Source organism: Episyrphus balteatus, chromosome 3 (genome assembly GCF_945859705.1).
Source record: "Episyrphus balteatus chromosome 3, idEpiBalt1.1, whole genome shotgun sequence".
Lineage (NCBI taxonomy): Eukaryota > Metazoa > Arthropoda > Insecta > Diptera > Syrphidae > Episyrphus > Episyrphus balteatus.
Window position 1 is genome coordinate 69,675,142 of NC_079136.1, and position 27,625 is coordinate 69,702,766.

At 30.5% G+C, this 27,625-nt stretch overlaps 1 protein-coding gene across 1 annotated transcript in view; it reads left to right on the forward strand.

Moving 5' to 3' along the window:
• Positions 1 to 8,758: 8,758 nt before the first annotated feature.
• The window catches only part of LOC129916047 (uncharacterized), a 350,529-nt gene continuing 331,662 nt past the window's right edge, over positions 8,759 to 27,625 (forward strand). Inside the window, exon 1 of the mRNA XM_055995808.1 lies at positions 8,759 to 10,443. The gene's annotated coding sequence lies outside the window, so the exon portion shown is untranslated. The remainder of the gene's footprint in view (positions 10,444 to 27,625) is intronic.

Genomic DNA, 27,625 nt, shown 5'->3' on the forward strand with positions numbered 1-27,625 from the left:
CCGACCTCTATCCAATTTTTTTTATTATTATTATCAGTCTAATTTTATGACCATTCATAAAAAAGGATTCTCCTTTTTATATTTATTATAGAGAATTCGCAAGTAGGTCATTCATCCCCATGACATTAAACAAAACAGCAGAAAGAAAAAAACCTTTCTACATAAAACAAAGCATATAGATTAAAGTTCGGACATCATAATTCCTAGCCATCTCGGTGAGTTTTGCCTTATAAATTTCAATAAAGCTTTCAGTGACTTTAATAACTCTTTTGCTCTTGCAACAAAATAAATGCCAGCAGCATCGAGGAATTCATTCAAGTTTTACTTGGGTGACCATATAGCTTTCCTTAATAGAAATTTATTTAGTATATTCCTTTACAGTGTCAAATAGAAATATTGATAGACAGTAACTCTAACTGTTTATTCTGTCCTTTTCACTATCACACTTCCAGGATATGTAATCGGTGAATTCAATATGTAGATCGGTCGGCTTCACTTATTTTGGTCAGTTTCCATAAAGAATAAGATCACATTTAAAAGTTAAAACTAAACTCAACTAGCAAAAGCATTCAAGCATGTCGCTAAGTCGTCATGTCACCTTGTCGCCTTGTCGTCGTGTCGCCTTGTCGCCATGTCGGTCGCCTTGTCGGCACAGGCGCAGATCTAGAAATTTGGTTTGGGGGGGGTCACAGGATTAAAAAAACTTACTTCCAAAATAATCAAAAAAATGGTCAAGTCTCAAAATATATGCCAAATTTTAGCTAACATACAAAATTCTATCCAAATTCTTAGATCAAATGTATTTTCGAGAGGATTTTGTTTCGAAGCTTAAATTAAGCTAAATTTTTGACAATACATTTTTTTAGAAAAAAAATTTCAGCTGTCAAACATTTACCCTGCTCTGGGAGCCGGTTAAACTTTTATCTTCAGAGTATAAATTGTTTGCAGAAGGATTAATGTATTTTTTTAATTTATAATCAAAAACTGAAAATAAAGAAAGAAAATTTTGAAAGTAATGTCGACTTTTCACGAGTTGATTTTAGCCGCACGATAGCTTACAATAAAATCAGGATTTTGTTTTGTTAGTGTTTCGCAAATAAATACAATGATCTGATCTGGTTCACGAGAAAAATAAAACACAGCTTTTATTGATGATTGATTTACGTGAATGTAAACGCAAAAATAAAATTCACAGGTCAACGCTTGGTGGAAGTTTGTAAATTTTTAAAATTTATAAATGTCTTATGCACCATTAATTCTTTTGTTTTGCAACTAAGAAAGTATTTAGCCAAAAATGTATCCCAATTCTCACAGCTAAATAAAACCTAAGATAAATTCTTTATTCAACAGACATAGATAAAAATGTCAAAAACTTATCCTCGGCTAAAAATTTAACCAAATTCACACACGGCCTAAAACTAAGACTTGAAAAATATGTCCCGTTTCCGAAAAAATTGATATTTAAAAAATATATAATAATGAATGTTATCTTCTTCGTCGGCTTAGCTACAGGTCGTATTTTGATTTTACTTTTATTACCAGAGTATTCGATATCAGTGATATTGCCTTTTGTCAGAATAACATTAACAAAATCATGGATACTCTGCTTTCAAATTCTTTTCCAATAAATATAATAAAAACATTATTGAAGCAATATTTTCATCCATTGGTTCAACCAAATTTATTTACAAATACAACACAGTTTTCGTATAGAAGTTGTTTGTATGTTCCTTATCTTTCGAATCGACTTCAAGATGCTCTTATTACAAACAAAGATAATGTTCGTTTAGCTTTTAAATCAGTAAATGTTTTAAGAACTTCACTTTTTTCAAATTTAAAAGGTGAATTTTCTAAAAATGATAAATCAAATATCGTATATAAAATAAAATGTTTAAGTGATTACAATTGCCCATCAGTTTATGTAGGTACATCCCTGCAGAAATTGAAAACCGTATAGCCCGTCATAAATCAGATATAAATAACGGTCATAGACCAGATTATAACAATGTAGATATTTTACAAACAGAACAAAAATGGTATTAGAAATGCTACATATTTTAGATACAGAGAATACTGTTAATAGGAGAACAGATTGTGAAGGGCTTAGCAGTATTTATAGTCAGTTTGTTAGAAGGAATTTCTAAGTTGAATTTTAAAGTCAACTTAAATTCTTAAAGTTAAATTTGATAAGAAACATTTTTTGAATTTTTTATCAAATAAAAGAGTTTTTATATTTTGAAATTTCAATGATTATAAACGTCCTTTTCAAGACATTTTTTATTGAATTTTAAAATATTTAAACAACAGCGAAAACAAACTATAAGAAATCAAGCCAGAACTATAAGAAAGCCATTAGGATAATGATAAATATAAAATTTAAATATATAAGCAATTTTTGGAACATTTTTTCTTAGAGTCCTGAGGAAGATTGTAAGCACAATCGAAACGTCGACAGAAAAGAAAAAGTAAAATCAAAATACGACCTGTAGCCAAGAAAGAAGGTAACATTCAATAAATAAAGAAAGGTCACGTAATAAGAAAAAATTTATATTTTCCTTAATCCATTAAATTAATTTTTCTATATTTAATTTTTTTTTAATTAATACAATCAAAGCTTTTTTTAAATCTGTTGAAATTATTGAGGTTGTCATTTTAAACAAATTTAGAAGTTAATAACCGTTCTACACTGTGTGAATCTTGAACTTAGTTAAAATAAACAGAAACCACTTTGATTTAACTGTTTTTCGGAATGATTTTTCGTTGATGGCCATCACTTTCAAATGTATTTTTTTTTTTTTTATTGAATCAACGTTGACCATACTACTTTTTACATTGCGATTGCAGTTGAATGTTTTTATCAAAATCGTAGGGACCAGAAAATTACTTATATTTTTACAAAATTCTTACGTGGAAGGCACCTTAATTTATTGTTCAACTGTACTAAAAGTACGAAAATAATTCAGAAATGTTTTTCTTCTACATTCGTGTTTTGAGTAGAACTTGCCTGGTGCACTTCACTTAAAAAAAAAACTTTGAAGTTTCGATTACATCGATGTTTCCAAGAGCGATGTTTTCAGCATCATTATTTTTTTGCGGAAACATCAAACCATAAATATTTTTTTCTATAAAAAAAGTACCGAGTAAAAATAGTATAATTATATGTTTAACACGCATTTTAAGAAATGTGATCTCTGAAAGCAAAAGTTAGCTTTAAAAAGAAAAAAATGCACAAATTAAAAAATACATACCTATGTAGCTATGGTCATGACCCCCACGACCCCCCCCCCCCCCCCCCTAGATCCGCCACTGTGTCGGCATGTCGCCTTGTCGCCATTGAGGTTTTGTAAAACCTCAAAACAAGAATTATAATTTGAAATTATGGACAAATGGTCACATTGGCTATAATAAAACATTGGTATTATGCAACAATAACACAATACAAAGCTTCACAATAACACCTACCCTAAAGGGAAACACGTTCAGTTTCGCGAGTTTTTCAGAGTTCTACTCCTGCTCTGCCACAGCAACTTCTCAATCAACTTACTTTGGTATCCTTACTCTATTTTTTGTTGTTGTTGGCTGTTATAGTTCTTCAACACCCTGAAGGAAAATAAACAGCTTGGTTAATTAGAAGCACTCCGGTGGGTATATTTTTAAGGGTGGTAACCACCCACTCACCACCACAATCATTAGGTACATACTTTTTTTTGTTTCTTTTCGACTTGAAGTTGGGTGTGAGAGCGGAATGGAGAAACGGTAAATCAAATTATCCTATGGTCGTTAGAAGCTAAGTATGGCTTCAAAGTTCTCTTGATGAAAAAAAAAAAATCTATTTTCTATCCACACTTTGAACACCACCCCACCACCATAAACAGTGCCGGTTCTCGGTTCTACTCACTGACAGGATTCGCCATTGGTTCGCTCGCACTCTTAATTTACAGTTCGCAGTTCGCACATAGAAATGATGACAAAATAGCTGAGTAGACATCCTGTTCTATAAAAAAAAGTATTATATAGGTCAACTAAACTACACTCTGACGATGATTGAGCTGAACCTGCAGAAATATGACCCCCGTGTTTGGACGGACAAGGAGCGCGCTGCGCTCGGCTCTCTGCAAAGAAAAGGTGTGGAAATCCTGTGAGCCTGTGAAGATAGCGTGACATCACGTAGCGTTGATTAAAAATTTTCTCATGTTGCAATAATTCAACCTGTGTATCTTCTTCTTCCTCACACAAATACGCCCATCTGTCGTCGACTACGAAGAACGAGGACGACCATTTCCCCCATTTTTGTCATTCCGGTAGAATCATAGAATCCCGGGAACGGGATGATAGTTGTGGCTCACTTTTTAAACATTGGGCTGATGTGAAAGCGTGCTGGTGCAAAAAAAAACATCCTTAGAGGGACCTCGTGTCTCGGAATATGGTGGCAAAGTGCCGTGCCGATGCCGAAGGCGAAACTTTTCTGAGTTGGAGGTAATGTTCGGATGCTAGAAAGGGAAAATAGAAAAACTTTACTTGTTGGGTAATTTCAACTCTCTCGGATGGTTTTGTTGTGGTGGAAGGCAAAAGGGGGTTTAGAAGAGATGGTTGTGAGATAGGAATGAAAAAAAGGTTGGTGGAGTCTCTCTTTTACGAAGACTCTTGCCGGATGTCACGTGGACATCGTTTACTTAATATTTCATTTCAGTAATTATGATGCGGATAAATTAGCCAGTAGTTGCTCGTATAAGAGGATATGGATGTTTCCGGTAGCATAGGCTTTAGCTCTATTACCTGGCCTGCCAGCAGGCATGTTCCATATCGCAGAAGTTATATCACAAACGTGAGTGTCAGTTAAGTCAGCATGTTGCTGTGTGTATGGTTTATTTTTTTAATTTTTTTCTATGATACATGAAGCATTAATATACCTTTTTTTTCTATGAGCATAAGTTGTGTTTTATTTGGGGGGGTTTTCGGACTCTATTCACATAGAAAAGGTATGAAAGCAGAATAAATTATTTACAGCGGCTATGATGAAAGGAGAAAAAACAGTTTTTGAATTATAATCGGCAATTACGGTTGTGATGGATTTAATTGGAATAGAAGTGGGCACATTATCTACTCGTATTTTATTTTGTAAAATATATTGCTGTCAGGTTTAAAAGATGGTTAAAATTTAGGGAAATAGAATCGATTACTTTAATTAAGGCTGAATAAGCACTGAAAAGTGCTGCGGTTTTATTATGATTTAAATTTTTTTTTTAAATTTAAACTCCTTTTAAGCAGTTGTCTTCGTAAATTAGGTACCGAGCTTAATTTGAAGTAAGAATTAAAGCCACTTTATAAATAAAGGTAGTTAATAATCATATCATAACTCTCAGAGAACCGAGAATTCGTTCCACTAAATTTTGAAGGATTGTTTCGACTTATATTTTGTTGGCTTATTTAAACAAATAATTTTTTGAAATGGAAGCTTTTTCTTGGATTGAGATTCTTCTATAGTAAATGGTTGTTACAAAATGTTATGTTGTGGAAAGTTTTGTTCTTATTTAACATATAAGATTTATAACATATGATCATGAGATAAATGCTTTCATTATACAACAAATTAACAAAACAATAACTGTAATGTCATATGAGATCAGTTGTTAAATTGAAAAATATATTTAAAAAAAAAGTACGCATACACCACAGTGACCAATGGTATTTCTCTATTGTTCTAATGAAATGTGAGATATTATGATAATTATAGATGAAGTGCTTACAAATTGAAGAATAAAAGTTAAAACGAAATGAAGTTTACTCTAGGAGGTGATGAATATTTTGCAAACGTCATAGTGGTTGGTAGGTAAACCTCAGAAGTAAAAATTTCAAAGTTTTCTCAGGGGTAGGTAATTGAGATGATCTAGTCCAAAAACTATTTTTAAATATCAAAGAAAGAAGATTTTTACGAGAGAAAAAACTCTCTTCCATATTCGAAGGGCAGATTATTTAAAAATCTATAATGATTTGGGAAAGAACTAGCGTGTTGCTAAATCTATTCAATTACACTGGTCAACAAAATTGAACTTTTTTTTTGCCACAAGAACCAAGATATACTTTTCTATAGGTTTTTGATATGCTGAACTCGAATCTGAAGTCAAAAAAATTTGATTGGCCTCCGTTTTTGAGATATAACCGTTATAAAATGCTGAAAAACGTCGTTTTGGCTCTTTTCTAGCTTCTGTTTTTATGTGGGGTAATTCATTATAAACAAATTTGTACTGGTGATTAAAAGAACAGATATTCTTCTTACAGAAACTGTTTAAATTTTCCCGATATCTCTTTTATTGCTCGAGATATCTTAAGTTTCAGTTAGTAAGCCAAAGAGAAACTAAATTTATTCTAAAGTTAAGTCCCTGGTCATAATATTTTTGCCACAAGAACCAAAACATACTTTTCTAGAGGTTTTTGGGTCGCTAAACTCGAATCCGCAATCAGAAAAATTCTATTAGCTTCCCTTCTTGAAATATAACCGTTATAAAAAAAACCTTATTTTTGCATTTTATAACGGTAATATTTCAAGACCGGAGGCCAATAGCATTTTTCTGATTGCGGATTCGAGTTCAGCAACTCAAAAAACTTTAAAAAAGTATATTTTGGTTCTTGTGGCAAAAAAAGTTTAATTTGTTTGGCCAGTGCTATTTCTGAGTCAAAGACCACTCCTTAAATTTTAAATATCTCGGGCAGTAAAAAAGATATCGGAAAGAATAAAACCAGTTCTTATAGGAATCGTTACAATTTTTTTCATAAGGAACTACCCCACATAAAAACATAACCTCGAAAACAGCCAAAATGACGTTTTTCGGTATTTTCTAACGGTAATATTTCAAAAACGGAGGCCAATAAACATTTTCTGACTTCAGATTCGAGTTCAGCATATCAAAAACATATAGAAAAGTATATTTTGGTTCTTGTGGCAAAAAGCTTGTTGACCAGTGTTATTAAAAACTTAATTCTTGGAAGAAAAGTACGTATACGCCACAGTGAACAACGTATTGTCCTAAGATCCCGCCATAGGACGACCTATCCTCATTGTTATACCAGTTGATATAGTTATATTTTCTTAGTGTCAAAAGAAAAAAAATTGCACATGAGTTGCCTAGTGAAATCCTGTCAAATCATAGGGTTGCCACTCTATAAAGTTATGTAAGTTAAGTTATGTAAGTTAAATGTATATATTCAGGAATTTTAGAAATTTGAAATTATGTCTCGTGACCTAATATGTTTTGTAGGTGATATTGAATAAATTTCAAAGCCTACTACTTATTAATGAATGATTTTTCAATATTTTTTGGCTATAAAAGGAGAGCATACATACATATTTAAAAAAAATAAGGAACAATTTTTTTTTATATTCGAATTTTAATCAAAAATCGTGGGTCAAATTACATTCTCATATCTGTAAGCCAAAACTTTGTTCAGGGCTTTGATCCGAAAATATCTGCTTCCGAATGAATGAAGAAAAAAAATATTTCGATTGGAAATAATTCAGCAACCCAGAATCCTAGAAACTTCTTGTTTTCAGTTATGAATAGAGCCTAAAGAGACCTTTCTTTTGATGTCTCATTCGATGGATTTGGAGAAATTTTTTGAAAATTCTTTTTAGACAAGGGGTACCCCTTGGATAATTTTCGAAAAATCTTAAAAAAATAAATTTGTAATTTTATTAGCTGAATGAATAGGCCTGTTCACTGTTATCCATATCTGTAAACAAAAACTTGTTTCAGGACTTTCCGAATGAATGAAGAAAAAAAATATTTCGATTGCAAATAATTCAGCAACCCGAAATCCTAGAAACTTCTGGTTTTCAGTTATGAATAGAGCCTAAAGAGACCTTTCTTTTGATGTCTCATTCGATGGATTTGGAGAAATTTTTTGAAAATTCCTTTTTTTTTGACAATTTTCGAAAAATCTTAAAAAAATAAATTTGTAATTTTTTTAGCTGAATGCACAGGCTTGTTCACTTTGATCTCATTACCTGCCTCCTTATAATTTAATTTTTTTTAAGTACGTACCAAACCGTATTTCAAAGTTTGATTGCAGTTACTTGTACAAGAAAAACGTTAGTACATAACTGGTAGATGCATGAGTTGCCTTACAATTTCGTAAATAAAGTTTTTTCAAAGTCTAATAGAAAGGCTTAAAAAAACTTTATGAATGAAAAATGTAGGTGATTGTTACCTACATATGTATATAAGCTATGTATTAAGACTATTTCTTTTACAAGAAACTGCTATTAAGTTGTGTACTGGTATCTGTGAATAAGTCACCCTGTATTGACATTTTACTTAAGAGATGAAATTCATTCAATTCAAATTTCAAAGAAAAATAAAAACTCTTCAGTAAACCTCGAAAGAGAACTTTCTCCCTCTTTGAAAAAAATACCTAAAGAGATACAGTGATTCAATAAATCACTTCAATCTCTCTTACAAAAGCTTTCTCCCCCAAAAAAATGAGTGAGATAAAAAATGTACCATGAGAATTTTCCCACGCATCCTTTTAACTGGAGGTACTCAATATACATGATGTTGTTGTAGTTTTTTCTGTTACACAAAAACAAAAAAAAAAAACAACACAAACAGTTGAGATGAAAGTTACAAAAAAAAAAAATCAAAACAAACGGGATAAGTATCCTTCATGAGTAGAAACCCAGTACGTTATCATTAGATGCGCCTCGAACGCCAGATTAAACGGTCACAAATATAACGGTCGTGTGTGTTTGTGTATAAGAAAAAAAAAAAAAACGTGCGGTCAACCAAACCAAAATAAAAAAAAAAACAAACGAAGATAATAAAAACAAAAAGGCAACAAAACAAAAAAAGGATACAAGCTCTTGTATTTTTGTTAGTAAGTCGTCGCCATATGTTATTTTGTAAAAGCATTATAAAACCGTTAGCTTCAAGGATTTCGCGATAGTGTAGAGTTTTTAAACTCACAAAAAAATTTACACTTAATCCTATGGGATTTTGTGCAGTTTTAACAGAAAATTTGAATTAAAAGATAATAAATAAAAGTTAGTTAAACATAGTGCATAGCTTAGTTTAAACGGATTTATTCTTATTTTTTCTGTTTCGTCCTTTTTTTCCATTTAATGTTTGCTGGTTCGTTTGTGCGTTAAACGACCTTAAATTCATCACATCAACATGAACAACATCCATCGCTATTTCTAGAGCCGGGCTAACAGAGTAAAACAGAGTAAAAAACAGAGTACCCAACCTTCAACTCATCCTAATTGCGTGCCTTTTGGTTTTAAATCCCTGCTCTTTCCGGTTTTTTTTTTTATATCCTTTTTTTTTGTTTTTGTGTTCATTTTTCTCTGCTTTTCGCGCTAGCTTTCGAGGGCGAATTATTTTAAATAGCTTTCTTTGGTGTAACAGCAGCGTAACACTTAAATGGCAGAGTGCTAGATAAGAGATTTCCCTCAAAAGGAACGTCGTCGTAGTCGTCGCGTGGTTCAGCAGGACGACAAGTGTGTTGTACGTAGTTGTTGTAAACGAAAAAAAAAACTTAATACGGCGCGAATGTTTTTTTTTTTTTGTGTACTTTTGTGTATAGGTCCTTGTAGATTTTTTTTACCCTTATCCTCTTCTAAGGGATGTATGTAAAACGATTGCGGATTTGTTGAATGTACTTCAAGTATTTTTTTTTGTGAATACTGATGCTGATTCGGCACTGCTTTTCGTTACAATCGTGTGTCGTCGCGGTGTAGTTCTGCTACAAATGTAAGTTGATTCGTATTCATATTTCTTCGTCCTTGGAACAGGGAAAATATAAATTACTATACACAAGTTTTTTGTGTTTTGAAGCGCATTTCAAAGTGTTACTTGACAAAAAATAAAAATAAAATTTGTGATGTTTGAGATACGCGGATTTATTCAAAAAAGTTTATGTTAACTTTCCGACAAAAATTGTAACATAACTTTATGTCAACATCTAATTGGTTAACAAAATAAAAAAAAATCACTGTGATTAAAGAGATTCCTTTGAAAAAAAAGTTCCAATACCTACTTTCACTCTTCAAAAAAAACACAGGTTTATCTTTCCGTATCGTTGAGCTGCAATTGACGGAATCAAGTTGCCACAAGGACGAAAATCATTTGTTAAGGAAATAACAAAAAAAAAAAAAAAACATACAAAAAAACAAATCGAAACAATAATAAAATTTAAAAGAAGAAGAAGAACAAACAATAACACACAAACGAACAAGGGATGATTGAGTAGCTACGACAACGACGACACTGCCCTAGCATCAATTTTCGGGACTCTTGTTCTTGTTCGGTTTATTTTTTTTGTTATTCAAGGACCAACTTTGTGTATGGTTTCTTCTGGTAGGCATCATCACATCCATCGCCATCAGGACGAAGACGAGTAGGCATCACAAACATTTGCGAAAACTGCCAACCGCAACACAAAACTGAGGTAAGAGACAGAGATGAAAGGCGTATTGAGAGTATAAGTGTGTTTTTCTTATTTTTTTGTTTTGTATTTCTGGAATTCACAACGGATATTGATGAGGAAATATTTTTCTTAAAAATTTCGCCCTTTCGCATTTAGCATTAAAAGTTTGTAGGGGTGGTTGGGGGTAGGTACGTCTTTTTTATACCCCGCAGGATATCTATGATTTTTAAAAAAAGAAGGAGGGTAAATGCTAAAAGGACGAGTGGTTGAGGGTTGATTTGGTAACTGTTTGTGCACATTGAGAGATTCCTAGAAAATGAATAGATTGAGCTATGTTTATGGCTTCGTTTTGTGTGTGCGGTTTTTACGGACTGGTGACTGATGTTTTGACCTTAGGATAGAAACGAAAAATAAAAAAAAAAACTCATTGGAATTGTTAAGGATGATGATGAAGGAAATAAAAAAAAAAAAAACAACAAACCAAAAATAGGAATAAACAAGAGAAATCTCAGTTTTTTTGATTTATCTCTTTCCACCCGCAAGTGTATCCAATTCTTTTGTATACATTTTATGTAGATATGTATATGTAAAAAGGGCCTAAAGTATAAGCTCCACATTTTTGATGGATGTGAGTTTACTCTAAGGCCAAGATGCGGTTGATAAGGCTCCGCGAATTTGGGGGGTAGAAAATATAGGGTACCTATGTTTGAACAATATATGTACATATATAAAGCTGACAAGGCAAACAGGTTGCAGGTTGCTTCTTCTTATAGAACTTTTTTTGTTCATACATATCTTCAAGTTTTGATGGAAAGAGTTTATTGATTCCCTGTATAAGGATATATTCTACATTCATATTTATACCTTTTTCTTTTATGTATGTATATATGTTATCTTAATTCAACCAACAATGTTTGTATAAGAAGAAGGAACCATACATACATAAATTGTATATGAATGTTTACTGAAGCATTAAGGGCATCGAACGCGCAATATGTTAGCTAACAGTGTATCCTTTCTAAAAAAGATGGTATATGTTATGTATAGTATTGTTGATATTCTGATTTTCTCACGTTTCAATATGCCAACAAACGTATCATATATGGAAACATTTTTATTCTTGATAAATGACACATTCAAAAATATGAATGATGGTTTGGTTTTGTTTTTTTTTTTTGTGTTAAAGGTGCGGAAAATGTGTGTGTGTTTTTTTTTTACTTTTTGAAATATTAACATACACCTAACAGAGAGATATATATTTTGTATTCAAAGATATTCAAAAAATATTGTTATAAGGACTATGAGGTGGGTTTGGTTTATAAACGTAAATATTATTTTTTTTAAATAAAATTCTGGTGAAAAAATCATATAAATATATGAATGTGTTTTACTGCCTCTATAAAATATGAATGATCTTTAAGAGCTTCTACTAAGTTATTAATATTTTTTCTGGGGAAACTTGTTAAAAACGGCACACAACCACATTTATTTTAAATTTTGTGTTTGAGATTTATTTATTTTAGAGTAAGTTAGTTATGGTTGGTTGAGATAGAAATAAATTTTAAAATTATGGTTACAGTGAAAAAAAAACTTTTGGTTGATTTAAGCGTGTTTACTTTAAAATTTATGGTGGTAAATGTAACATTGAATTTGTAATCTAATAAAGCTAATTAACAATGGAGAAATTGTTAAACAGAATAACATGTATCACACAAACACTTGATTTCATAAAAAAAAGAAATGAAGTTTTAATTAAAATTACCTTGTTTATTTCTACATATGATTTTTACAACAACATTGTTGATTTAACCACGAAAATATTTTAATTTAAATAAAAAAATAAAAAAAAAATTTTATTCTTTTCTGAAGCAATTATTTATTATTTGACACATAAAAACTGAGTTAAAAAATGATTATAGCCTGACATCAAAACACAAAGTCAAAAAAGTACGAAAAAGTAAACAAAGCTCAAAATATAAAAATCACATGTATATTTACCGGACATCTTTTGGAAAAAAATTAACAAAAAAAGCTCTTTTGTTTTTGAAGTTTTGAAATTTCAAATAAAAAAAAAATTAAAAAAGTAAACAAATTACAGTCAACTCCATCTAAGTCGAATCGTTACACGACACGAAAATTGGTTTGAGTTAGAGGGAAATTCGACTAATAGGAATCTATTTAATCTTTTTGCTGCAAGCGGTTTCATTAAAAACGGTAAAAAATTTGAGTTAGAGGAAAATTTGACCTAAAGGAAGTACGAGTTATGGGGAATCGACTGTATTTGAAATTTCAATTGTTTGTCAAAAGAGCTTTTTTTTCGCAAAATGACAGGAACTATGTGATGATCAAAGAGCTACCTTGCGGAAAGGATATAAAATATTGTTTGCTTTTTGAATCGAATACTTTTTTAAAATGAAAGAGACATATACAAACAAGCTACTAGGGGGAAGAAGAAAACACATCGTGTTTACTTTTTTGGACTTTTTTGACTTTGTGTTTTGATGTAGTTCAGGCTTATCAACTCTTTTTAAAGTAAAATGCACGACTGGGGTCGCTAATGTTAAAGCTTTTTCTTTAACAAATTAGGTGACTTTCTTATATTTAAAATAAATTTTTTTACTGTAGGCTTAAAGTCAGTTTTATTTAATTGAGATAAGGAAAGGATAAAAATAGCTTTCAAATCTTCCAATACACTCAAAACAAATGTATTTACCAAACTTAAAGACGAAACAAAAAAAGAAGACAAATCGGACGTGGTATACCAGATTAACTGTTTAGGTGGAAATAATGCTTGTTCAAAAGTCTATATTGGAACATCGAAACAAAAACTTAAAAACAGGATATCCGGACACAAATCAGATGTGAGAACCGGTAACTCACAAAAAACGGCACTAGCTATGCATTGTTTAGAAGAAGACCACAGGCCAGATTTTGATAATGTAAAAATCTTACAACAAGAAAATCATTATTCTAAACGTAGGTATGCTATTAGAAATGCTGCACATTCAAAAGAACGAAAATGTTGTCAACAGAAGATCGGACTGCGATGGTCTTAGTATTATATACAGTCATTTAGTAAAAAGTTAAATAACCTCACTTAGTATGTATTTTTATTACTAAATTTTGAGTTTGTTTTCATTTTAAATATTTTGCTTATTTTGTAAAAATCATAAATTATTTTGTTTTCATCAAATATTGTTTATATTTTGCAAGTTTTCCAATTTTGTTATTTATAAATTTTATTAATTATTTAAAATTTTTACTTAAAGGCCTGATGAAGGGGATAACCATCCCTGAAACGTTGCGCCAAAAAATAAAAGATAACAATTAAATAAAACTGACTTTAAGCCTACAATAAAAAAATTTATGTTAAAGCTTTTTATTGAACAAAATTAGGGAAAATTTTTTTAATTGAATAAACACCGCTTTAAATGATATTTTATACAAAACCAAATATGCCAGTTAATTTCTTATATAAAAAAGAATTTTTAGAAAAAAAAAATCGAAAAACGTTAGAGCCATTTAGAAAAATACCTAATATTTTTTTATATATAAAAATGTTTTAACATTTTTCAAATAAAAATTTGGTATGCCATTTTGAATAAATAATTAATTTACACATAAAAATGAAATTTCAAAATTTTTCACCAAACCCATTTTCAAAAAATTGATTTTTCAAAAAAAAAAAAATGAAATGTTTTTTAAAAATCCAAAAATGTGTTTTTTGAAAACTTTTTTATATTTATATTTTTTTGTATTTTAAAAGTTGGCTCTTATGTTTAATACTAATTTTTATCAAAACCGTTAGAGCGTTAAGCGTTAAGTTTTCTATATCCGTTATATGGCAGGTATCGTTAGTTTTGGTCCTTTTCCAAAAATTTGAGTTAATTTTTATTTGAATCTTCTGTTGGGAAAGGACACTTTTAAGTCGTGGTTGTTTTTATTTTTTTTTAGATTGTTTCTCTTGATGAAATGTTCTTTATAGACTGTCCATATCTATGGTGATCTGTATTATGATTAGCTGTCCAGTTGAGTTGAATTTTAAAATTTATATTGCTTGGAGATATTTTATGATATCTAAAACTCTAAAAAATTAACAAAATATTGCATTACAGATAAAATAGTACATAAAATAAACAACAAAATTTATACCCTCGTCAAAATTGGCAAAAAGTTACATTTTGCAAAAAGGATGAAGGATAAAAAGAGGTTTTGCAAAATTTTTGTTAGAATGGTGTTTTTTTTCGTGAAAAAGAGGTAGGGGTGAAGATAAAAAAAAAAAGGTTTGGTAAAATATGATCATATGACACCATGTTGTTTTTTGTAGCTAAACCTAATGACATAAACATCAGGTCAACACGATAACTCTAAAGCTGCGTCTACGTTATCTTACTCAACACTGTTTTTTAAGTTCTTGACCAGCATGCAACTCGTTCACACCCTCAGTTGAGTGTGCCCGTGTTATTGTTGATGTTGAATGTCAGTGAAATGTCATTTTTGAATTCAACTGCCATTTCACTGTGATCAAGCTGGAACATTTTTTGCAACATTCTTTGATCTTACCGCCTTGAATCGGGTTGCGTTCGGGTCAACAAATGTAGAGCAGCGCTATTAAGCAACACGTCCACATTTACTTCACTTTGTTCATCAAGCGTGTTGATCATCACAAATCAAAATAATGTGGACGCAGCTTAAGAAAAGTATTTGTTATTTTAACGTAAGCGTGATTGTTTTTTGACTGCTTAACCCAACCCATGTGAAAAACATGATACATTCATGAAATTGGGAATGAGCGATTTAGATAAAGCAGATACTCGGAATGCATAAAGTCCTCAAAAAGATTTTTTGTCAAAGGATTTTTTTTAGGCGTTGAAAAAGGTTCCATAACAACTAACATAAATTTTGTTTAATTTTTAAGGTTGGTGGAAAAGTTTCGTCCGTTATAAGTATTGAGAATATCAGTGTACAAAATTATCTTGAGCGAAAAGGGTGTTTTTTTTTTAGAAAATATGAAATTCAGAAGTAGTAGGTACCCACCCATGCTTTATTTACCCCAAGCACGAAGAATGTAAGCATTCTTAAAATAATATTCAAGGGTAAATGAGGAAAATTTACTAAAAATCAATCAAAGGTATAAGTAATAGATGGAAAATAAGTCTATACTTATTTTCCTGTGAATGTGTGTTTTTTTGAGGTGCAGAGGGAATGTGGGTTTATTGCAAGGACTAAGTAGTAATAATGGTGCCCCATTGCGATTCAGCAATTTGGAAGCATGAATCTGAAGTGTTTCAAGAATCTCAAAGAAAACAAAAAATTAATGGACCACCCTAATAAAATTTGGTAACAACGTTGCATTTGGGATAGAAAAGAATTTGAGTGAAAGTGTGTTTTTTTTTTAAGGGAGTATATTCTGTTCCAAAAAACGAATGATTCTTGCTTTCTTACTTTCAACATAGGTACTAATTTGAATCGGGTTTGAAAAATAAAGACACCTTCATTGTAATCAATATAAATTGATCATGTATTGGCGGTGCTATCGTTCAAGCCTTTGGCGGTAGGATTTAAATTCGTCTTCGAAGCATCATGCAAGCGCTAGCTCCACTTACCTAGCTGGTTTTCGACTTCATATACCTAAAAACTTGCTTAATAAATGTACATTGTGTTGTGCATGCAGTGCCGTCTTTGTTAAAAAATAATAAAAAACTCATGCATCCTTCAACAATTACCTCCACATGCCATTGATGTGTATACGAATGCACTTTTCGTCATTACCAAAAGATGGTATTGTTTGCAATTGAATTTGAAAAAAATTTTTTTTTATTTCTGCACATTTTAATGGAATATTGTTTTCATTATTTCATATTTAATACGAGCCAAAAGGAAAACATTTTGCAAATAAGTTCCATTCATTTTCATAATGATTGTGGTTCCCAGAGAAATTTCCATTTAGTATTCAAAAAGTCTTTTTGAAATTTTTTTCTATTTCTTTATGTATCCCATTTTCCATAGCAATTTACCATGTGTTTTTGATTAACCCCTGCACACACTGACTTTGTTAAATAAAAAGAAGAAGAAAAAGCCACTGCCAGAATGGTGAGTGGTGCGGTAAGACTCTTCATAAAATTGTATCCGGTTATAGCAATGGCAAGGGCAACTTTATATTACAGTTCTGGATCTCTGGAGTTCAGACAGGATCAATTCTGGATGGCTAACTGGGTTTTGGCTAACTGTTGCTCTCTCTCTTTGTGGTATTATTCCTTATTCGGATTCTTTTGTTATACTAAGTTTTTTATGAGGTATGTGCTTATTGCTATTTCCCATGCAATTGCAAAGTTGTATGTTGTTGCAACTTGCATCGTGCAGCAATCATGGTTTGATGATGAAACTTGGGTTTGAAATTTAAAATGGAAAAAGAAGAGAAGAAGAAGAAGATTCTAAAAGATTTCACCCAGAGCATAGTTTCTTTTTCGAAAAACTATTTTCCTTTCCTCTGCCTCTGTTGTGTGCATACAGAGTGTAAAATGAGTAAAAGAGTCTCTGTGCATTAAATATTGCACATTGTATGAGTTGTAGGAGTGAGTCTTCATCAAGAAACTAGTAAACTGAAAGGGAATTCGAGAAAGGGGAATGACTATTTCTTGTTAATAAAAAATGAAAACTTCATTCGTTAGAGAAGAAGTGAATGTAGAAAGTTCTAAGGACATTGTGCATATTATAGAAGTACAGAGTTTTTGGTATTACCAACAATTTTCTTTCTCTCTCTCTCTCTCCTTGTATCTGAGTTAAACATGAATGAGATTATTTTGTGGAAAACCGCTGATATAAAATAGTTTCATAGAGAGTTTCAGTAGAGAGTTGGCCCATTGCTTTTGGATTCGCAAAGGAAAAACAAAAAACTTAAATGCATTTGGATTATGTTTCGTTTTCGAGGTAAACGAAGGAGATATAGGGAAAGTTACTTTGTCTTAACTTTCTTGTGGGTTTGTGCAAAAAAAAAAAAAAACATTTCGATTGGGTATTCAGAAATTCTGTGTCAAGGCTTAAAGAGGGTTACATGAGTTAATCATAAGCTTAATGTAATAAGATTATTTGTAATATATAAAGAAGTAAAAAATAAAGTTTATCAACCTATTTGGAAGACTGTAGAGGAAAATATTTTTCAGATTTTTGCATTGAATTACAAAGTTTTTGAGAAAACTATTTTAACATATTTATACACATCAGATAAATTAGTAGTGTTTATGTTTATTTGAAAGACAGTTTTATATAGAATAAGGACGATGGAAAAGTTTGGAAAATAGGTTGTGTACGTTAAAAAAGGTACTTTAGTGAGACCGTAATTATTTTTAAATTCTTACCAAGCAGGTGTCTAATTTATTTTGTTTGTTGTATCTTGGACTCAAATAGAAAAAATAAACTGGCTAAAATTGTTTAAAACATTAAGAGCGGAATTCAGAGTCGTTACTCAAGTAAAAATTTTTCTCAAGCACAAGTCTGAGATGAATTTTCTGAGTGTTTGCCCAAGCATTTATTTCAAAGTTTCCTTAGTCGGAATTCATAAGCTAAAAGTAAAGACACCCTTAGGTTTTCTTAACGTAATAAGTAGCTGAAATGCCCAAATGAAAGACCAAATGTTCACTTGAGTAAAATTTTTACTTGAGTAACGACTATGAATTCGGCTCTTAAGCTTTTTAAGTTAAAATTCATAAGAGAATATTTTTATTTAATTCTATAAAAAAATTAACAGTAAATTAAAAAATTTATTGTTTTTGAAAGTTCAAAAAAGATCTTTTTAAACAGATTTTACCTACATTTAATTTTTTTTTTGCTAAACAAAAAAATATTAGAGAAAAAAAAAATCGTTTTTACAACAAAATTATTTTGTATGCATAAAAATTTTCAACAATTTTGAAAATATTTATCTAATTAATACATAAAAAAACTACAAACTACATAATTCGTCGGTTTTAAAAATTAATTTTTAAAAATGAAATTTAATTTTTTTTGTTTTGAAACTTTTTATATTAAATTTTATTTCTATCGGTTTTTATTATTATAACGGTTTAAAAACGTTGGACTCAGTGGCGTATTGAAGGGGGGGCTCAGGGGGCTCAAGCCCCCCCAAGCGTTCAAGATCATGTTATTTTTTACCTAATATCATAGTAATGAATATGCTTGACTGAAACTTGTTCGTAAATCTTATAGATTTAGAGGCAGCTCAGATGATCGAGCCCCCTCCAAACTCTGAAACTGCTATTTGTGTTTGTTTGAGTAAGAGCCTTAGCTGAAGTTGGGGGTTGGGGTAGTTTTTTTTCGAATTTAAGTCCAATTCGGAATACATCAGATCTCTTCTTTAGTATAATACGTACTGTAATTTTTGGACAAAATATTATCAAAACTTATGTGTGTCTTCTTATTTTTTTTCTTTTGAATTCTTCTTTTTTTCCATTAAAATTGCCGATAAAATTGCAACCAGTAGTAATAATTTAACTTCAGAAACAAAATAAAAATGGATGATCCTTCAGTTTTGACAGTTCGAAGCAATTTCGAAGTTTTCGAAATCGATCGAAATGAAGAATATGATATTTTATTTCACGTGAAATTGAAAAGTGATTTCAAATAACTTGCGGTCGAATTGCGGAACATATCGAAAATGGTGATGAGTATAGCTCAAAAACTACACCGTGAAAGGAATAAATCTGTAAACACAGCACATGACAAAGTTCAAACAAAATAAAGTGTTTTTTTAAATTTGACTCAACTTCTTGCTGTTTGTGTAAAATGTTTGAGACACAAGAACTTTGAAAATAGGAGACAGTAGTACGAAGCTGTCTACGTCAAGAGCAGTTAAATGCTACTATACTACTTTCAGTACCGCAGCACTGCGCTTCACTCCCGATCAAAGATGAATAAATTAGAGAGACAAATTTTTCGTACCCCTCTAAAAAATTTTTGAAAAATTTTCCAGCCCCCTCCAAATTTTTTTCTGGATACGCCACTGGTTGGACTTATTCCTTTCTTAAAACGTACGGTTTGAAATTTCACCTAAAAGCAATAAATTAACTCTATTGATAGAGTTTAAGTTATCAAAACAAAAAAAGTGTTATACATAGTTAAAAAAATTTTATAGTGGTCTATTTTTTACTTGAATAAAACAAAAAAAAAAATGGGAAAATAAAGGTTCGAATTGTCATTCTTCGGTTAATTTTCAATGAAGAACATTTTTGAACTCATCATTTTGAAGGAAATTAAATCTTCTGTTTTTATTTAGAGCAATGCATATGACTATTTCAGACAAAAAAAAAAAATACCATTAAAAAAGCAAAAAAAAACTTTAAAAAAGTTTTTCTTCTATTTTTTTTGTTCATGTTTTTTTTGACGTTTTATTATGAAATTTTTTTTTCAATTTAAAAAAAATATTTTTCCGATATTAAATTTGATTCTCTACAACAAGTTTTAAAATCAATGTATCAAAATTATGCTTTGTTTACCAGTTATATTGAAAAAAAAACAAATAGGATGCTTTTGCACCCCTATTTCAATTTCCACCCACTCATTTAATAGCACAGCGGTTTTATCTCCTCTTATAACCCATTCAACGTTTTCTACAATTAAAACCCGTGAACGTTTTAATTAGGACAGAATCAATAGCCTGGAATTCCAGATTTATTCTGTTCTTCAAACTTATAAAATTTTTCAACCCCTATAACTTCGACACCAAAAATAATTTTTTTGTTTTTTTCAACTTAGAAGATGTGTCTACGCCTAAAAGTCTACGCATCAAAAAGTCAATTTCGGTAAAAAGTGGACTTTTTCATTAACATCAATTTAGTCCTTTGTGAGAAATTCGGATATAAAAAAAACGGTTCTATTCAAGGCTCTTCGTATTTACGTAATAAATGAACATAATATGGCTTAGTAAGTATTTAAAATCGGTTTTTTGTGGCATCTTGTAAAGTTGTAAATCACATTATTTTAACGTTGTCTACAATCACTGTGGCGTATACGTGCTTTTTTTAAATTTATTTATTGGATTTTTTTTTTAAACTGCAGGAAAGAGTGGGGGATAGAAGACCAACCGTCTTCTATTCCTAGAAATTTTATGTTTATGTAATCAGGTGAAATGATACATTAATTTAAAGTATTTTATAATGCTAAATGCATAAATGGGGGTGAAGGTCAAAAAGTCAATACGAAACAAGTAAAGTTTTAGAAAGAGCAAATACAAAGGAATCATAAAGTTCTTAAAAATATTTTTGGTGAAAGGGTGTTTTTTTTTATGGTTTGAGTTATGTGTGAGAAAGGTATCATAACAGCTGACATAAATTTTGTTAATTTTTTAAACTTGGTGAAAAAGTTTCGTTTGTTATAAGAACTAAGAATCTAAAGAGTCTACAAAATTATCTTGATTGAAAGGGTGTGTTTTTTTTAAGGAAATGTTGAAATTCAGAATAAGTAAATTCCACAAAAACCGAGACAAAAATGGTAGCCCAACATTTGTAGAAATGTTTCATTTATAACAAAAACCAAGAATCTAAGCGGTCTATAAAAATATTTTAGGTGAATGGGTGTTTTTTTTTTTTAGAAATAAGGAAAATTCGCAATAAGTGAAATAAAATCAATGATATAAAAGGTACGCTTACATTATTTATTTATTAATGTTGTCTTTGCCATTTGAATTACGAATAAAATAAGTTTGTAAATTTTTTTCACTTGAAAGGGTTTTTTTTTTTAGGTTAGAGAAAATGTTAAAATCAGCAATTATGTTCCTTTTGAGATTGGAAACAAAAATCGGAATATAAGAATATTATGGTTAAAAGGGTGTTTTTTTGAGTGGAAATAAAATCGATGATCCACCCTAATGAAATTTGTTAAAGATGTTGCATTTGAAATAAAAAGCAAAAATAAAGAGTTTTCATACAAAAAATTTGGGTGATAGGGTGTTTTTTTTTTAAGAGACAATAAAATCTGTAATTGGTCCCAAAAAGCCAATATTTATCTTATTTTTGGTTTCGAGGACATATTGAGCGTTTATACTTAAGTTCTTAGGTGTTTTTCGCGAATCATTGGCTGTTTAAATAAAACAAAGAACTTCTGTTTGTTTATTCACTATGGATTGTCACGAATTTTAAACTTAAAAACTCTATAACTAATATTGTGGGTATGAATAAATCCACTTCCTAGAAATCTCAGTAGGTATTTATAAAAATCTTACTCTTTCTTATTTTTCATAAAACTAAATGACAAAAATTCTCTTAATATTCTAATATCATACTGTTATTTGTACTACTTACAGACTATAAGACAATAAAAAGATGAAATATATGAATGAATGGGAAGGATTATTTTTGTCCTCCAACTTCCACATCCACACATATAAAAATATAGAACATAAGTGTACTGAAAAGAAATCAAAATTTAAGCTATCAAAGAAGACAAGCGGAACTCATTTCTTTTTTTGGAACAACCATTAAAAACTGCATATAACCATTACAATTGTTTTCTTTGATATACATATTTTTTGCATTTAATTTTTACATACATGCATGCGTTTTTCTGCTAAAAGCCTTTTGAGAAGAAATTCTGTGGTATTTTATTGTTGTTGGGAGAAGACTTTAGAGAACAATTCTCTGAGAGAAAAATGAATACAAGTCTAGACATAGGGTATTTTTAAATATTTTCAATTCAACACAACAATACCATGAAGATGGTGAAGTTTTTTTTTTATGAGTTTGATGTATTTTTTATGTTTTGCTGATTTTCGAACCTGATTTCAGTTCTGCAACTCCTCGATTTCTACGAACTTCTATTTTAGTTTCATGACTATTTCACCAGTAATACAAATTTTTAGAATAAATTTAATTTTTATAGGAAGTCTGAAAAACGAAAAATCGAATAAAACACTCAAATATATGTAATGTATACTATAGGTACATACCAAAAATTATAGTTTCAAAATGTACACTGAAAAATTCAAAAGTCCTCAAAATTCAAAAAAATGTACATTCATGTTTTATTTATTTAACTTTATTTATTAATGAATCTTTATTTATATAAATATAATTAAATTAAATAAAAATATTTGCGTTAGGATTATTAGGTACATCGAAAAAGTTACGCATACACCACAGTGACTTTCTTAGTTTCCTCTAATTTAATCACTGACTGAAACCAACTGAGTTTTGTTTTTGACTGTGTGGAATTCACACAGGGCTGTATGATTTTTTTTTTTCAGCTGGCAAAAAACATAATAAATCATAAAAATTAAAAACATGACAAATTGGGCTTGGATGATGTCATACACTTCGCGTCACTTGAATAGAAACAACATTTTTTCTTTAGAAAATAGCGATTGGCGCTTTGGTGAGGTAACTTAGTAGATTTTTGGTTTGCATTTTCAAAGAGGAACTTTTAACAAACAATGTTGTAAAAACAAAAAACCCAAAACAGAAACCGTATGGCTTCTAGTTGCGTTTTTTCGCATTAGCTCACAAAAATCAGTGTTTTTTTTTGCGTCACTTGAATAGAAACAAGCTCTTAAATTAGATAAAAATGATGAAAAATCCTGGAAAACACTAATTATAGCAAAGCAATATTAAGCTTTGACATTATTTGCACATTATAACCAATTATGGGCTACGAGCTACCAATAGGCACCACAGAAAATGCATAAATAGAACTTAACATTGAAAATGCACTTCTACTGTACACAATCGTGGACCTAATTGGAGAAAGTGATAAAAGTGTTTGGTAACCTCTTACAAATTAAGAAAATGACATTTTCTACAATTTAAGGATTGAATAAGTGAAATAAACTTTCGTTTTTATCCGGAATGCATCTGTTTTGTTTTTATTGCGTTTTTTTTCTTGAACTATTCTTGTACAATCTCTAAGACGGTTGTTCTTCCACGTTCCTAAACTTGCCAAGAGCTTCTACCATTATTTCTTTGTAAAAGTTAGCATCTGTTTTTGAAGCGTGAAGCTTCAATTTTGCTATTGCACATCATAAAAACAAAGCGTATTACTATAACACATTTTAGTGCCCTTTATTGGCGATGCGATAAAGGTTATTCTTTTATAAACCAATGAAATAGGGCTAATATTAACGTGGTCCATCTGAGTTGGTATGTTTTCCTTTAAAAAACCACTCTTTACCTCACTACTTTTCAGTTCGAATGCAACTATAAAATAGTTAACTTTTTTGTAATCTTAGTAGAACTTAAAATGTTGTTATTTTGCATTTTGAGGCTTTTTTAATGTTGTGCACCTTTTATAACTTCCAGGATGGAACAAACCAACACGTTTCCATCGCACTAACACCACGTTTTTGACCGATTTTAGCGGCAAAGTGAAGAAAATTGCAGCTAGTTTTTAAGTTATTTTTTTCTCTGCTCGTGACTTGGGTCTCACCTGTCTTATTTTTTGATTTGATCACTAGTTTACGATATTTTAAAAATTATCTCATCCAAATTTGGCAAATTTTCCAATATCTTTCTCGATTTTGCATAGTGCAGGTGCATTTCCAATGTTAGCTGCTATTTATGCATTTTCTGTGGTGCCTATTGGTAGCTCGTAGCCCATAATTGGTTATAATGTGCAAATAATGTCAAAGCTTAATATTGCTTTACTATAATTAGTGTTTTCCAGGATTTTTCATCATTTTTATCTAATTTAAGAGCTTGTTTCTATTCAAGTGACGCAAAAAAAACACTGTTTTTTGTGAGGTAATGCGAAAAAACGCAACTAGAAGCCATATGGTTTCTGTTTTGGGTTTTTTTTTTTTTTACAACATTGTTTGTTAAAAGTTCCTCTTTGAAAATGCAAAACCAAAAATCTACTAAGTTACCTCACCAAAGCGCCCATCGCTATTTTCTAAAGAAAAAATGTTGTTTCTATTCAAGTGACGCGAAGTGTATATGTATTTTGTATCTATGCAATCTAGAGTCCTTATTCTATTAAAACATACGCCTAAAGTTTAAGTCCTAAAATGTTTGGAAACAATTTTTTTCGGAGAATTTTGAGGACTTGAATTTTTCAATGCAAATTTTGTGCTTTGAATATCTTTTAAACGTGGGGTGGATAAATGACAATTTTTCGTGTATGTAAAATTTAAAAATATGAATTTTTTTGGAATTTTTGACGACTTTGAAATTTTCTGTTCATAAACTGTGGTGTATGCGTAACTTTTCTTGTTAATTTTCAGTACGAAATTTGTTTTTTAATTTTTTTTTTTAATTGTCGAATTAAAGACGTATCGTCGGCTTAGAGTGTAAATCTGCTAAATCCATTAAAGTAAATTTTACAGGAGAAAGAAAAAACTTTTCAAAATGTTTTTTTTTTTGTCAATTTAAAAGAAAAATCCAAAATACCATTTTTTGTGTTGATAAGTACTCTTCATTTCTATACGTAAGCAGATTCAAAAAGACGCGTAGTGTCAGTGTCAAAAATAGAATGCAACATAATACAGTTCTTATTCAGGTGGACTTTTATTGCATTAGGTTTTTTCATCACCTCTCTGGGCCTCATGTTAACTTCATGTGATTTGAATGTAGCTGTTCTTACATGTTATTTCTTATTTTTTAATGAGATAACTGTTAATTTAAGATGTTTTGATGGAGTTAGCAGTAATTCCTTGGAAATAATGGAGTTAGCTGTTTTACTCATCACGCAATTTAACTATTTTATAAGTGGAATTGAACGAATATTTTGATGTCAGACCTTCCTAAGACCTTTCAAACTGCATACCTAACTCAAATTCGGTCAAAAGTGGAGTTAGCAGGTTTACATTCTAAGCCGATTTAATGTATGTTTTTTCTTTATTGTTTTATTGAAACTGAAAACATTATTTATTGCAGATTTGGAGTTGGACATTCCTCGCTGAAAAATCGGACTTTTAATTTAAAAGGATCATTGTATCTTTGATTTTATGATTTTAAGAGAGTTTAATTTTTTTTATATATTTATTTAATTTTATTTATTGTTAAACGTCTCCAACACGACTTCTTACCTATAACAAAAATTTGAAAAAGAATTTTTGTTAAGATCCCTTTATTTGTTTCAAAAAAAGAAGACAAGTTCGAAGAGAAGAGGACCTAGCTTTTCTCCATTTCATTTCTATGTTACTTTTATCCAGGAAGGTTGACTATTTCGACTGGATTAATTCTTGAAATACTTACAAAACAACAAGAACATGCAACCTCACCGAGCATTTAATTCAGCTTTAAAGAAAATTTATGACTGTAGATAAACAACGATTACACCCCCACTATTTTATAGAAAAAAAAAACATTCGCCACTTCAGTCTTTTTATTAACTCCGACATGCAGATTTTAATTTTTAATATGAATTCACATAAACTCATACACATAGAGGTATATCCTTTGAATAGCATGTGACTGAACACTGGAGTAGCATTAGGTCATATGACCACAAAAGAATATCTCACCCAAAAGTATAACAGAGTTTATTGGGGCGGATTCCACCTATATTTCGCCTGAATAAAGCAACAATGATAGGTATGGTACTATACTCGTTGCATTTCGAGTCGAGCTGCGCTGCACCCAACTGTTTTGTCCCTAGCCGTAGCCGTCAACATCATGCAAAAAGGATAACGAATACAATATAAAAAAAAGCTCGCTGGGATTTTCCCACATCAATATAAACTTACACATATAGAAATGAGTCGATTTCTACTTTTCCAACTAAAAGTGCCGATGAAGCATTCCACAGTCCACACATGCATTGTCAGGACACGTAAAACTATGAAACAGCAACCAAAACAATGGTCATGCCTCATGCCGTCGTTGTCGACGTCGTCGTTGGTGACACTGTCAAGCTCATTTTCAGGGCGAGTAGTTCAGTTCAGAGAAAAAGGCAGAGGCTAGTTGTGTGTCGGGTCGAGTCGGTCGAATATATAGACTTTTCACAAATAAAGTGCATGTTAAAAATTAAAGTCCTGTGGGAAAGGCATCCTTTTTCCAGAAATGATTGTAATTTAATTTTTATGTTTCCACAAATTCGAATGGTCAGCAAAGTTCGCAGCAGATTCACTACGTTTGTATGTGTCCACTTACCTTTACGCTACCGGTCCAGTCGGTACCCGCGTGCATACAAAAGGACATATCGATTTGTGTCAAGCTGATATTCGCTTGGTTTGAGATGATGTCATGCTTGGATTGATTGTATTTTTGGCGGAATTTAAGATTAAATTTAAAAATGAATTCACAAAACAAATGAGTTGTATATGTCCTTTGAAACGAATAAGCCTTTCAAAAATCAAACACCAACAAAAAACACACTGCCTTAGAGCTTAATTATAAATATTCTCGTTTTTCCAGGAATAAAACAGGAAAGCTTACTACATTTCACCGTAACGTACAGACAAATTTTGGTTTATTACTTTACGTATTTCCAGTCAGTTTCAAGTATTTTCTATTATATGAAGTTTAAAGTATTTATATGATATGAAAAACATCCATTCTAGTTTAGTGATTTATTATAAATAAAATGCACAACTGGGTCGCATGAACTTGCTCTTGCAGTTCAAAGTACTTTTGTATTAGTTAGCTTTTAAATTATAAATGAATATAAATTATTTAGAAATTTGTTTGATATACGGGAAGAGGTGACATTGGTGGACAAAATTTTCATTCCATGAAATTTTTTTTTTGTTATTTGACTTTTTTGAGAAAAACTAAAAATGCAGTTTTATTGCAATTATATGTGCAAAGTTTAAATAAAATCGTTAGAGTCGTTTTCGAGAAAATTGCAAAAACTTAAACAAAATTTATGGAATGTATACAGTGTACGTGTACACTTTCTAAGAGAGATATAAACAAAAAAAAAAAAAAACAACTTTCAAAATTCCATAAAATTCTCCTGTACCAAATTTGAATAAAATCCGTCCATATCTTTATAAATATCTTTTTCATTCCATGCATTTTTTTACAACCAACGTCTGTTGCGATTTGCTGCCATAAAACGCTTTTTTTGGTTTCTGAATCTCTCGTAGTCCGATTTCAACGAATATTTTTAACCAAAAGCATTTAAGTAAACGTAATATTAAACTTTTAGAAAATTGAAAAAAAAACTCATTTTCAGATTTAAAAAAAATATTTTAATTTTTTTTTGAAAAATCAATTTTTGGAAAACGAGTCAGTAAAAAATTAAAAAAAAAATCGCTCAAACGATTTTCAAATATTTT